Below are 9898 nucleotides of genomic sequence, written 5' to 3'. Positions count from 1 at the left end.
TACCCCTTTCCAATGAAAATGCTAAAATCATTTTCATTTAATATTTTGTCAATGCCTATACTTCTAAGTGACTGTGGTTATGTTAATGAATAACATATGTTCAAGGAATACATACGATTTGACTCCTTGGTGTCATCAGTCAGTGACTGCTTCAGTGGAGTAGATATTCAGTGATCTGAAATTGTTACTACAGCCAAAGCACCAAAAGAATCCTATGCAAGCAAAATTTTGGATCAAGGGCTTAATTTCTTTTCAAGCAAAACCCATAGATTCTTGGCTCTGAACATCTTCAGAAGAAGCCACTCTATATCCAGTTAAATTACCAGTAATAGTTCTTCTAAATTGGCTTATAGAAATTAACTGAAGACATTCATTTGTTATTGGTGGGCATGAGTGATGCTGAAAGCAAAGAAGGGCCCAAAGAGGAAACCTGTGTTAGATTTAGTGTCTGGGTGAAGTAGGTAGGTGTCTCCTAGACCTACTTTGAGGGGAACCCATCCAGATATATTATCTGTTTAAAAACAGTGTCTCACCACTCTCAGCGTCTGGAGATGCTCAAAAAACATGGAAGATTTGTCATAAAATCTGAAATAGAAGTGTAGTCTCCGGCTGCAGAATGTACCCTGGCATGAAATGACCATTTCAGCATCTGGTTAGTAAATTACCTCAGCAGAAAACACTCTCCTTTGTTGACAAATGGTCTAGCTACTTTCTTAGCGAGACTGGAGGATGAGAAACTTCTGGAAACAGTTTGTATGCACTCCCTAAATATGGAAATATGGTGAAAAGTCCTCTAATCCAGGTGGAATCATGCACCAAGTGTTATTATAAACAAAGTCAATGTTTCTCTTCATGTCTTTTCTTTAAAAGCATAACTAAAGTTGAGAACTTAAATTTTAAAAATGGTTTTGTTGCAGTTTATTAACGTCAAAACCAATAAGAAACAAATGTTGTATTGCATTCTTATTAAAATAAATTTAAATAATTAGATTTCTAAGTTGTATTTCAGTATTTCAAGTATTCAGTATTTCAAGACATATTTACCCATGATACTATCTTACCTTGAGCAATTCTTTCCTAAGGTAATTATTCCAATACCTCTTATTTGGACTATTTCAATATCAAAATGTAAATAAATGAAATAAAGTTGGAACAGCAAAAAGCCACTTAACTAAAAAATGTTAGAATTTGAAGAGAACTTTGATATCCTCGATTCTAGCCTTTTCATAATATGGACAAGGATATAACAATATTAGGTCTAAGCAGGTTTAGAAACTTGTCAAGGTTATATAACTTCCTCAACTTTGTTTTCCTACTCTAAGTCTGGTGTTTCTTCACCCATCAAGGTTCATCCTCCTGTTTAGCGAATAGTAGAAGGATTGATAGGACCAGAATATAAGGGGCTTGTGGAAGATGAAAAAGCTAGAAAGGCAGGCAGTATAAAAATATGTAGATCCTTTAATGATAGGCTGACTAGTTGAGACATTTTTCATTAGATAACAGGGATCCACTGAACACAGCGTGGAAACTTGATCAGAAGGTTATCAAGAAGCTCACAGGACAATCTTAAATGTATATGTTTATGCTCTGCCCATGAAGCTCAAGAAACAATTTGCCACCAATTTCACACCTTAACTGGAGTAAATTTGTCTTTTTGTGTAGTGACTGGGTACCATGACTATAAGAAGACTGTAAGAGATATAGAGGGAGATTACATTCTCCAGAAATAAACAGCATGATATATTTGGAGAAGGGAAAAGAATATGTAAACCAGTTTCTTTCTCCATCTAGTTCTCTTATTAAGACTGAGGTTCCACCTCCAAAAGCCAGAAAGTAATAAGGTCAAATACCTATAATTTCTGACAGTGCAGTGAGAAAAGCAGTAGAATAAGTACTGATTTGGAGGGAAAGATTTGGAACTTTCTTCTTTAAAAATCTTAAATTGGACAGGTCATCTTATCCTCTGAAATAAGAGATGTAGATAATGATGTAGGTATCCATTTGAAGGTCAATCATGGGTCAAAGAAATAGTAAATTTGAAATTTCACTTCACCTAATCTAATATTCTATCACCATTAGTCTTTTTTCTTTCTTTTTTTCTTTTTTTCTTTCTTTTGCGGTACGCAGGTCTCTCACTGTTGTGGCCTCTCCCATTGCGGAGCACAGGCTCCGGATGCACAGGCCCAGTGGCCATGGCTCACGGGCCCAGCTGCTCCGTGGCATGGGGGGTCTTCCCGGACCAGGGCACGAACCCTTGTCCCCTGCATCAGCAGGCGGACTCTCATCAACCACTGCACCACCAGGGAAGCCCCCTAGTTTCTTTTAACATAAAAGTGGGCTGTCATTGAATGTAAATTTCTACCTGCATCTCTATTTCTTTTAAATAGATACATCCTTAGAAATTAATTACTTAATCACAGAACAGGATAATTTTTAAGATTTTTTGTGTACATTGCCATATTTTTTACTCAGAGTTATATAAACTTACATATCTACCAAGGGTATATTATCAATGAGATTAAATATTTTTATATACATTGGACATTTGCATTTTTTCTTTTGTATTTCTCTAATCAGTCTTCCTTTAGGATATATTTTTCCTATTGATTATGTTTTCATTTTATATACTATGCATTTTTTCTAAGTTTTTTCTCTTTTACTTTTATTTAATCAGGTTTATTGACATCCAGGTTTTTGATAAATTATGGTTATAATTTTTAATTATTTTGTTCATAATGTATTGTTCTAACCCAAGCTCTGATAAATATACATACACACACACACCCTTTCTATTTTTAATGACTTTGTATTATACATTTCACTTCATATAAATATTTTATATAAATTATAAGGTAAGGCTCTGTTTTCCTCCCTAATGCTAATACCTTTCTCAGTACCACTTAATGAATAATTCTTTTTCCCCACAAAGTTATGATCTCACTTTTATTATACATTGAAGTTTTGCCTACAATAGGTTATCTTCTGCTATATTCATTCTGTCCATTTTAATCTGGCCATCAGTTCTTCTACAAAAATTATATTGTTTGATTATCATGTGTTATATTACACTTTGATATCTAGTAGGAGCAGGACACAGTAATTACTTTTCTTTTAAAAAAATTTGTTATAAGGAGACTATCTGAGACCTTCCTTTAGGGAACTGGATGATTGCTGATTTGGGACCAACACTCCTTTTTGTGTCCAAAGAGACCATTTGAAACTTCAGGGCACTTTGCTCTCATCACAAGTGTTGCCCTTTGTTACTAAACACAAAATCAAACTGTTTTCTTTAATCATGTTATTAATAGACTTCTACTTCTTTTGTTGGACAACTAATTGAGAAGGAGAGAGTGACCATAGTTTTATAGGTTGAGAAACAGAAAACAAATTCACTTAATTGTTTATGAGAAACTGAAATGCCACAAGAGTTTCTGAGAAGCCTAATTTCTACAACAGCATTCTACTGTATCCAACTTCAGAAGATTTCTCACACTCCAGGGAATGATAGAAAGTCTTCTCAATCTTTTATAGTTATACAACACTGTATTTATTTTTCGTCTTTCTTATGCATTATGACCACAAGCATTACAGAGGACTATGAAGTCTGGGCTTTAATGGAGCCCCAAAGTGATGAATCATCACATGAATTTTTGTTGCCAAGGTAGGGGCCTTTTTTCTGCACTTTCATGAATCTTTTAAAATTTCAGAGGCACATTTGAAACAGTGTACCAGTGCTAAAGTTCTTTTGCTGAGAAACTTAGACACTTTTTGTGTGTTTGTTTGTTTGTTTTCCAGTTATCATTTCATTTCCCTCAGTTTTCTTGGGATGTAGGGAATCAAGCAACAGAGGTTTTATAAATTACAAAATTGTACTCCTCCAAAACCACTCCCATGGTACGATTCTCAACCATTTAAGGGCTCTGAAGAGCTCAGGAGTCCCCCTCCTCCCCGCACAATTATAACGCACTTCACCAAAATCAAGAAGAGCAGTTCACCTCATAATTCTAAAACTGTTCTGCACTCTCTGAATCCTGTCGTATACTGAAAACCTACTGGTACTGATATGTAAACTCTCAGTTCTCTCTTTGTGAGAATTTTCCAAACGTAACTGGAAAATCCATGCTTTTTAAATCTACTACGAGACTGGTGGGGAAAAAGGTCTATAGGTTTTGATTTATTCACAATGACAAGTACACTCATTCAACATTTAATGAATGCCTCTCCTGTTTAGTCTCTATGTCCTGGAGAATAAAAAAAAATGAATAACACAAAGACTTTAGCTAATACGTAGGTCATCGTGTGCTCTTGTAGGCTGAGAAGAGTAACTGACAGAAGAGGCCCTATGTACAGAAGCTTGACTTCTTCCAGAGTCAAAACACAGGTTTCCAGGCCATGCATTCAGGAACAAGTGAAACAGAGCTGCCATAAAAGACCATAAGGACAATGGAACTGTTCCAGAGACCTGTTTAGAAAAGTTGCTGCCTGGGCAGTTTTTGTACAGTAGCTGCAGGCATGGCTAATGACCCATGAAACCATGGACCTTGACAAAGTAAACAGTTTCTCAACAGTATCCCCGAAAGACTAGAATGACTAGTTCAACTCCTGTAGCTAAAAGCAGAATTTGAGGTGGTATAACGTTATCTGAATAAATGTGAATTAAGACCTTCTTGAAATGTAGCTCCAATTTCTCAGTAAACTTTTGTAGAACACCCCAGGAGAAGGGCATATTCATATCCGAGCCTGTTTCACCTACAAAGTAAGAGAATTCGTTGACATGATACAATCATATAAAGAATTCCCTTCTGGAAGAGTGGAAACAAGATGAAAGAGACATCAAAATGCTGGCGTGACCCTGAAACTACCCCTTTGCCGCCGCTGCTTCCCACTCCCAGCCTGGACAACTCAGTACAATGACTCAAGTGTGCAGCCCCTTCCTCATGAAATGGCCAAGCAACCAACATGCTGTTACTATGTGAGGATCATTTAATCACATCTTTCCTTGGAGGAAAAAACTAAGTGATTGTACATATATTTCTTACTGCTTCTCTCTCCTCTCTTTTTCATTCCTTTCCTCCTTCCCTTCCTTTTTCTCTCCTTCCATTCTTCAAGCCCTCATGCCTCTTTGGTATGGTGTGGCTGATATGGTCAGAGATGGTGAGGTGGGGATTTGGGGCATCTGGTTGGTTGTAGAGAATGGGAGGAAAGATTTTTTTAATGATATAAGAGATATTAAAAAGATGACCAAGTTTTGGTTTTATTCATTCCATAACACAGCATTCAACCAGAGAGACAGATATAAAGCAAAACAATCAAGCAAACAAAAACAAACAAAAAAAACCTATAAATGGACAAAGTAATAATATCCTGTGAGTGCATAGAATGTGCCATGATAACTAGTTGGGTAAGCAATTTGATCACCAATTTTTTTAAACCCTTGCCTGGATTGTATGAAAGTGAGAAAATCTGATTCCCCATTTGCTAAGATCCCAGTGTAGCCATCACCGGTGTATTGGTTTTATTCATTTATTTAATGTTTTATTACAACACTTATGGACAAGGCCACTGCCAGAAGCTGTGGGAATACTGAGGTCTTAAGGACAGAGCCTGAGGAATTAAAAGTAGGCTAGGGACAAACAGACAAGTAACCACCACCAAGACAAAGAAGTGTAGAATGCCTATCATAGGGGGTGGTAAACTGCATCATTCTGGAGTTAAGGAATGTAGAGCTGGATATAGGAGAAAATCTGCAATGACATCCCCTGGACCATTCTTTTCCTGCCCCCTTCACTAGCCCTTGTCCCTCTCAGCTTTCTCTAGACACTCACTGTCCCCAGGGCTCGTCTGCAAAGTGCATCTTGCTCCTTCTTGTATTTTTTGCTCCTGAATCCCAATAAACAAATTCTTGCTAATGTGCTGAGTGCTAATGGATTAATCTGTAAGAGCTGTGAGGTAATACATTTCAACATACGTTTTGGAGATAATGTCCCAAAGGAATGGTGAGACATTTTCCGGTAACACCAGAGGCTGGTGGTAGAACTATTTTTGAATAAGCCGGTAGATGTCTTTCAAATCTTACCACATAAGCAAACCACTTTCTCTGTCATCATGTAGGGCTGTTCCTCCAAGTATATTTACCTTTTACAAAAAATAAGAAGTTTGACTGTAGAAGACTGTTATTTAATGCAAACTTAGTTGTGATACCACCCACAAATTGCCCCACACAATTTCCTGTAGGCATCCACAGTCTATCCCTGTGTATTTTATGTCTTTTAGAAAAGCCAAGAGTGACCTGTAATTACAAGCAAACATTGCCAGTTTGTGTTTGTGTTAAGTGTTCCTCTTACACTTTGAAAAGGATGATTGTATCATGGAAGCAATTCCCTTGGGTGCTAAGGACTTGGATTTTCTTCCATTTTTCAGGAAGGAGCAGCCTGAGGAACCATCGGGCCACATGTCACAGCCTCCTCCTGGAGCAATGACATCTGGACTTGGGTCCAGGTGCCACATGCAATTGCTGTGATGCTCCATCACTCCCTCCCTATGGCCACCATCTCTGAAAAGTTCTCGATGTCATATGTTGTTTGGTCTTTTAAAATCAAGAAAATGAAACAGAATTTTGTGTAGAATATTTTATAAGAGTTTCCTAAGGCCTTTGAGAAAATCTCAGTGCTCGGTGTTGCAAAATCAAGGTGGGAGATAGAAGACAGTTAAGGAATCTCATTTTTGCTTAATTGTAAGCGTCACAAAGATTTCTTCTCAATTATTGCATATATTCTTATTCAGGGTCCCTCATCTAGATATACAGCTCTCAAGTGAAAAGGACGTGTGAATGCTAAAGGCCCAGGTCATGCTTTCTTACCTATGCATTAACTGGCTGGAGAGAAGATCAGTGTAATATTTTTATTTGGAAATGTGAAACCCTTATTTGGAAATCCATATGTGTCAGGTTTTAAGCTCTTAATTTTTTTTTAAGTCCCGTATCCTCCACACACAGACAGTTGTGCTTTTTTAACTGTAAAGATTTCCACCTGCCAGTCAATCTGCTGAGTAAAGAATTGGCTGGTTGGGGTGATGGGGCTCAGAAAGGAGAGCCATTGTTCTGGGCTGATGGAAACAGACACATTCGTGGCCGGTGACCTGTTATTCCCTCCGGCATCAGAGAAAGTCTCAGGCTGGTTTTGCAGCTGTTTGTTCACATGACTGAAAAATGGAAGGAAAACCTGGGGAGCTGTACAAAAAGGTTAAAAATTTCCTGGCTGAGGACATTTTCACATCCAATCATTCATCTAAAAAATCTTCCTGAGTGAGCTCTGAGTTTCTTCTTCTGGTCCTTCTCCACCAGTCACTGGAATGTTCTTTAAAAAGAATAACTGCCTCGGTCATTTAAAGAGAATCAAGGTGGCATTGGTCTGTGGCCTTTTTGGCAGGATAGGCTGTCCTCACACATTACCTTTGCAGTGACAGAATTTTGCTTTTTTCCCCCCTTTTCCTGCCATGGAACAATGCCAAAGGAAAACTGAGAGAGATCCCAGCTGGATGAGTCCTGAATGAAGTATTTCAACTGGACAGGGCTCACTTCTTCTTTGCTTTGTTCCTCAATTTTTAATTTTATTTTTTCATACTATAATGAACGTCATTATAGTAATTATAATAGTAATTACTTGGAGTTCATCCATTTTTGCCAAGTAACATCTTTGATCAATACAATGGAAATTTAAACATTCATCAGTATGATCAGGTAAGCTTAGAACTCCAACTATTGGACTAAAAGTTTTATCACTAAATATGTGTTCAATATATCCACAGAGGCAAGCACACACAGATACGTATATGCAAACAGCATGAGCTGTAGAGCAAGAATGTGTAACAGAATTTTTTAAGTGGTAAAAAAAAATAGGTTTGCAGTTTTCAAAACCAGATTAAGCTTTAAACTTAAGGAAATTGAGATTGGAAGTCATTTAAACTTAATCATTTAAAACCATTTTCAAATTTATATATTATATATAGTTTTTCCTATTAAAAAGATTTAAACTATACACACGCACAAGTACATCTTCTGTGATGATATAGGATCAAAAATAAGTAAAAGACAAACTTTGTTCTGGGTCTGCATTTAACATTACGTCTTCATAAGAATATTTTATGAGTGGAGCAAGAGAAAAAAACATATAAACTATAAAAAACTATAAAAGGAAAATACTTTGATATTGAAACTTTTTACAGCATACATTTTTTTTTTCTTTTTTGCGGTACGCGGGCCTCTCACCCTTGTGGCCTCTCCCGTTGTGGAGCACAGGCTCCGGAAGCGCAGGCTCAGCGGCCATGGCTCACGGGCCCAGCCGCTCCGCGGCATGTGGGATCTTCCCAGACTGGGGCACGAACCCGTGTCCCCTGCATCGGCAGGTGGACTCTCAACCACTGCACCACCAGGGAAGCCCATAGCATGCATTTTTTTTAACTAAAAAGGGAGGAGGAGGAGAGGAAGAATAAAAGGAGTGGAAGGATGACCAGAGGCAGAGGGGAAGGAGGAAGAACAAGAGGAAAGGAAGAGAAAGAAGGGGGTGAAGGGACAGGGAAGGAGGAAGAGAGAATCAAGGGCTTTTCCAATCACGGGCTGTGATGACCCTTTGAAATTTGTCATTCATAGTATGTCATCCTTAGTTAAACTTGGCATCCCAGGTTAGAGAGAGACAATTAAAAACACAACAAAAACATTTTAGTGATTTGATAAATGTTAGAATTCCTGGGCTACCATTTCTTCATCTACGAAAATAATTCTATGTGTCTTAGACATCACCAAACCATTCATCAGTTTATGGATTTAATAAATAAGATAAAATTCAAACACTCTAAATGCCATAGAAAACATATTTTTACCTTAGGTTTGAATCTATGTAGAAATGTCCCTATGTATCATTATTTACAGTGGTTGTATTTTTTAGGTTGTTAGGACATTGTTAAAGTTAGATTTGGAATATTTAAGGAACACAACTCTGTCTCTTGGTACCAGGGGAGAAAAGCACTATCTGTTGCCATCTCATTTAAGATATAGGAAAATCAGGCAGCAGAAGCTAAGTTAAATCAAAATGCATTATGTAGCAGTCAGCTTTTGCATTGTGAAAAAGCTCCATGTTTTTTTGTTTTTTTTTTCAGCTTTCAGCCACGGTTAAAAAATCACTTGTCAAGTCAGAGATGTAGATTTGAATATCTGCATTTGAAATAATTAGCTTTCAGAGTCTTTGGTCCCTTTAGCAAAGATTAAATGGGCAGTGTCAATCCAGTAAAATGTTTCATAACTAAAATTTAATAAGAACTTGAAAAAGATGAGGTGCCAGTGGCTATTCAAAAGTACACTTTGAAAACAGTGGTATTATGTTACAGCCTGACTCTCCTATAGTCAATTATTTTAATTAAATGGGTTTTCTGGTTAGTGACAAACACTCAGGTACAAAGGCATTCTAAAATCCCATTATCTTTTCTTTGTACCCATTCGTTAAATTTGTATCTTAAAAGTTTCCACTGTGTTATGATTTAGAAAATAAATTTTGAGATTATCACAAAATCTTAACTGTAGACAAAAATTTATTCAAACACTGATTATTTCACTTGAGTTTTCCTCTAATAATATATTTGCATGGGATGCTGTTATTATTGATTAAAAGGTACTGAGTCAAGAAAAATCTTTAGTTTGCTTAATTAAGCTGAAGTAACACTGAATAAAAATTCAGGTACAGAATAAAACAGAGATGTGATGTGAATAGTGGTTCATTAATAGCATCTTAAAATTGGAAGAGACCTCAGTGGTCATTTAATCCAACTTCTTTCTTAAGTCAGAGTGCTCCACAAAAATAGGCTGACATTTATTCATCCTATGCTTGCTTACTTTCAAGGATGGGGA

Source organism: Mesoplodon densirostris, chromosome 12, assembly GCF_025265405.1.
Source record: "Mesoplodon densirostris isolate mMesDen1 chromosome 12, mMesDen1 primary haplotype, whole genome shotgun sequence".
Lineage (NCBI taxonomy): Eukaryota > Metazoa > Chordata > Mammalia > Artiodactyla > Ziphiidae > Mesoplodon > Mesoplodon densirostris.
The sequence above is the reverse complement of the archived record's forward strand: the minus strand, read 5'-3'. Positions refer to the sequence as shown.